Below are 5,000 nucleotides of genomic sequence, written 5' to 3' on the forward strand. Positions count from 1 at the left end.
TCCTCCTCTCTCTCCCCACCCCTCCCTCTCTCTCTCCCACCCCTCCTCTCTCTCTCCCCCACCCCTCCCTCTCTCTCCCCACCCCTCCCTCTCTCTCTCCCCCACCCCTCCCTCTCTCTCTCCCCACCCCTCCCTCTCTCTCTCCCCACCCCTCCCTCCTCTCTCTCCCCACCCCTCCCTCCCTCTCTCCCCACCCCTCCTCCCTCTCACTTCCCCACCCCCCCTCTCTCTCTTCCCACCCCTCTCTCTGTCCCTCTCTTACCCCCCCTCCCTCTCCCTGCCCCACCTCTTTCCTCTCCCCTTTTCTGCCTATCCTTGCCTGTCACTCTCCCCGGGACAGACTCCTCTCCCCCTCCTGCCCCCTCTCCCCCTCCTGCCCCCTCTCCCCCTCCTGCCCCCTCTCCCCCTCCTGCCCCCTCTCCCCCTCCTGCCCCCTCTCCCCCTCCTGCCCCCTCTCCCCTCCTGCCCCCTCTCCCCCTCCTGCCCCCACTCTCTATTGAATTATTCACGGCTCACACAGACATCGCTGCCCTTTGCCTCTTTATTCGCAGTCTCCGACTTGGTGCGATACATTTTACATCAGGGAGACTTCCAGTAAAACTGCTCCTCGGACACCCAGTTCACCAGTCACTGCGTTTACCGGGTGTGGGTCAATCTCCCACCCCGTGGAAGGTTCTGGAAGAGAAAGTTGGGGTCCCCTCCCGAGTGTGTTGTGTGAGGCGCTGGGATCTGTCCATCGCTGAGGTCTCATTCCCATCTTTTCCCCCGTCTCTTGGTGAGTTCCACATCCTTGGGGTTGACTCCGCTGTCGCACTTGGCCCCTGACCTCCGACCCCGCGTCGGGAGAGTCACCTGTCCTAGCGGGAAGACAGCATCATGACGAACTCTGTCGGGGTGGACGCAAAGACCAGGTTAATGCACAAGGAAGCAAAGCCATCTCATGGCCGACTTCCAGCACACCCACCATCCCACCCCCTGCTGCTAACGTGCCGGGCTCACAACCTCGGGAACTGAGGCCAAACCCAGAAGGGGACGGTGTAGAGGGAGCTTTATTCTGTATCTAACCCCGTGCTGTACCTGTCCTGGGAGTGTTTGATGGGGACAGTGTAGAGGGAGCTTTACTCTGTATCTAACCCCGTACTGTACCTGTCCTGGGAGTGTTTGATGGGGACGGTGTAGAGGGAGCTTTACTCTGTATCTAACCCCGTGCTGTACCTGTCCTGGGAGTGTTCGATGGGGGCAGTGTGGAGGGAGCTTTACTCTGTATCTAACCCCGTGCTGTACCTGTCCTGGGAGTGTTTGATGGGGACAGTGTAGAGGGAGCTTTACTCTGTATCTAACCCCGTACTGTACCTGTCCTGGGAGTGTTTGATGGGGACGGTGTAGAGGGAGCTTTACTCTGTATCTAACCCCGTGCTGTACCTGCCCTGAGAGTGTTTGATGGGGACAGTGTAGAGGGAGCTTTACTCTGTATCTAACCCCGTGCTGTACCTGTCCTGGGAGTGTTTGATGGGGACAGTGTAGAGGGAGCTTTACTCTGTATCTAACCCCATGCTGTACCTGTCCTGGAGTGTTTGATGTGGACAGTGTAGAGGGAGCTTTACTCTGTATCTAACCCCGTGCTGTACCTGTCCTGGGAGCGTTTGATGGGAACAGTGTAGAGGGAGCTTTACTCTTTATCTAACCCCGTGCTGTACCTGTCCTGGGAGTGTTTGATGGGGACAGTGTAGAGGGAGCTTTACTCTGTATCTAACCCCGTGCTGTACTTGCCCTGGGAGTGTTTAACGTAGACAGAATAGAGTCGGACTCACCATCAAAGTCGACCTGCCTGTCTCCATTCAGATCGATATCTCGCAGCATCTCCTCTATCTCTTTGTGTTGAAGTTTCCTCCCCCAGGAGATGGTTAATGGCCCTCTCAAGCTCAGAGATAGAGATTAGTCCATCACCGTCTGAGTCAAACTGAGGAACAGAAAAATAATTCAGTACTGAGGGAGTGCCGCACTGTCAAAGGGTCAGTACTGAGGGAGTGCCGCACTGTCGGAGGGTCAGTACTGAGGGAGTGCCGCACTGTCGGAGGGTCAGTACTGAGGGAGTGCCGCACTGTCGGATGGTCAGTACTGAGGGAGTGCCGCACTGTCGGAGGGTCAGTGCTGAGGGAGCGCCGCACTGTCGGAGGGTCAGTGCTGAGGGAGCGCTGCACTGTCGGAGGGTCGCACTGTCGGAGGGTCAGTACTGAGGGAGTGCTGCACTGTCGGAGGGTCAGTACTGAGGGAGCACCGCACTGTCGGAGGGTCAGTACTGAGGGAATGCTGCACTGTCGGAGGGTCAGTACTGAGGGAGCACCGCACTGTCGGAGGGTCAGTACTGAGGGAGTGCCGCACTGTTGGAGAGTCCGCACTGAGGGAGTGCCGCACTGTTGGAGAGTCCGCACTGAGGGAGTGCCGCACTGTTGGAGAGTCCACACTGAGGGAGTGGCGTTCTGTCAGAGATCCCATCTTTCAGAATGGAACATTAAACCGGGTCTCTGCCTGGCCTTTCGGGTGGAAGTGAAGGATCCCAGCGCCACTATTGGACGAAGAGCAGGACGGAGACGTCCTCGGATCTTTGGCCAGATATTTATTCTTCAGCCAACATCAGTTTTAACCCAAAATAAAGTCCCACAGCCTGGTCATTTCTCACATTACTGTTTGTGGGAGCTTGCTGTGCACAAATTGGTTGCCGAATTCCCCCCATTCCAAACGTAACTATGCTTCAGGAAGGAAACTCTATTCCGTAGGACCTAATGAACCTGTTTACGACGCACAGTCCGACCTCATGAACCTGTTTATGACGCGCTCTCCGACCTCATGAACCTGTTTACGACGCACTGTCTGACCTCATGAACCTGTTTATGACGCACTGTCTGACCTCATGAACCTGTTTACGACGCGCCCTCTGACCTCTCCAACCTCCTGAACCTGTTTACGAAGCTCTCTCGGACCTCTGGAGATGGCCTGGGGACGCTGGAGTATTTGGAGGTTATTTGTCCCTCCTGTGGATGAGGGTCCGAGGCCAGTTTGCTCCTGTCCTGAGATATTGGACCTGATTCCCTGTCACCATCCTATCTTCAGCTGGGACTCTGCTCCAGTTCGGAAGGAAGCTTTTCCAACTGAATTCACGGAAAGACATCATCTCTGGAGCACAGAAATCGGCCCATCGGCTCCCTGCTGTCTTTCTGCTCCACACGAGCCTCCTCCCAGCCCCTCCTCATCTCCCCCCGTCACCATATCCTTCTCTCCCTGTCTCCCTCGTGTGTTTATCCAACCTCGCCCCCCACTTAAACAATCGACACTATTCCCCTCGTCCACTCCCTGTGGGGGCCAGTTCCACATTCTCCACCCCACCCCCCCCTCCCCTCTCTCTCTCTCTCTGGGTGAGGAACTTTCTCCTGAATTCCCCATTGGATTTATGAGTGACTGTCTTACACTGACGGCCCCCTCGTTCTGGTCTCTCCCCCCACCCCCACACACACCTGGAAACATCGTCTCTACATCGACCCCATCCAAACCCTTTCAGAGTCTTACAGACCTCGATCAGGTCACCCCCTCAGCCTTCTCTTTCCAGAGCACAGAGCCCCAGGGCTGTTCAATCCTTCCCGATGGTTATAATCTCTCCGTTCTCGTATCATTAGGGCCTTCTCCAGTGCTTGTATAACCTTTTTATAATTTGGAGTCCAGGACTGTGCACAGTTCTCCGAGTGTGGTCTAACCGAGGGATACGGAGACAGGAACTGTGCACAGTGCTCCGAGTGTGGTCTAACCGAGGGATACGGAGACAGGAACTGTGCACAGTGCTCCGAGTGTGGTCTAACGGAGGGATACGGAGACAGGAACTGTGCACAGTGCTCCGAGTGTGGTCTAACCCAGGGATACAAAGACCGGAACTGTACGCAGTGCTCCGAGTGTGGTCTAACTGAGGGATATGGAGACCAGAACTGTGCACAGTGCTCCGAGTGTGGTCTAACTGAGGGATATGGAGACCGGAACTGTGCACAGTGCTCCGATTGTGGTCTAACCGAGGGATATGGAGACCGGGACTGTGCACAGTGCTCCGAGTGTGGTCTAACCGAGGGATATGGAGACAGGAACTGTGCACAGTGCTCCGAGTGTGGTCTAACCGAGGGATACGGAGACAGGAACTGTGCACAGTGCTCCGAGTGTGGTCTAACCCAGGGATACAAAGACCGGAACTGTACGCAGTGCTCCGAGTGTGGTCTAACTGAGGGATATGGAGACCAGAACTGTGCACAGTGCTCCGAGTGTGGTCTAACTGAGGGATATGGAGACCGGAACTGTGCACAGTGCTCCGATTGTGGTCTAACCGAGGGATATGGAGACCGGGACTGTGCACAGTGCTCCGAGTGTGGTCTAACCGAGGGATATGGAGACCAGAACTGTGCACAGTGCTCCGATTGTGGTCTAACCGAGGGATACGGAGACCGGAACTGTGCACAGTGCTCCGAGTGTGGTCTAACCGAGGGATATGGAGACCGGAACTGTGCACAGTGCTCCAAGTGTGGTCTAACCGAGGGATATGGAAACCTGAACTGCGACCAGTGCTCCGAGTGTGGTCAAACCGAGGGATACGGTGAACAGAACTGTGCACAGTGCTCCAAGTGTGGTCTAACCAAGGTTCAATGCAATCTGATCCTAACTCCCTAATTATCACTTGTTCCCTCTGAAAATGACCCAAGTGTTGGTTTCCTTATATGACCCCCTTAGCCTGTCACTAATTTTGAACTCTGTATCTTTATCTCCACATCCCTCTCCCCTCTCGCCCATTTAGATACCTCTTTCCATTCGGCAGTTTATGTAGGTGCCACTGTCCTGTTAGTTTGGCAGTTTCAGGAGCTTGACCCAGTGACAATGAAGAAATAGTGATATAAATTTATAAATACTGTGGCTACAAGAGCAGGTCAGAGGCTGGGAATCCTGCAGTGAGTAACTCACCTCCTGACTCC

General features: G+C 55.2%; 1 pseudogene across 1 annotated transcript in view; it reads right to left on the bottom strand.

The window, feature by feature from the left end:
• Positions 1-857: 857 nt before the first annotated feature.
• LOC144677175 (calcium-binding protein 2-like) overlaps positions 858-5,000 on the bottom strand; it is a 31,956-nt pseudogene continuing 27,813 nt past the window's right edge. Inside the window, exons 5-6 of the transcript XR_013575566.1 lie at positions 1,812-1,960; positions 858-886 (exon numbers count right to left, since the gene is read on the bottom strand). The product of XR_013575566.1 is annotated as a calcium-binding protein 2-like (transcript). The remainder of the gene's footprint in view (positions 887-1,811; positions 1,961-5,000) is intronic.

The sequence above is a fragment of the Cetorhinus maximus genome, unplaced genomic scaffold (genome assembly GCF_964194155.1).
Source record: "Cetorhinus maximus unplaced genomic scaffold, sCetMax3.hap1.1 HAP1_SCAFFOLD_2277, whole genome shotgun sequence".
In the NCBI taxonomy this organism is placed as follows: domain Eukaryota; kingdom Metazoa; phylum Chordata; class Chondrichthyes; order Lamniformes; family Cetorhinidae; genus Cetorhinus; species Cetorhinus maximus.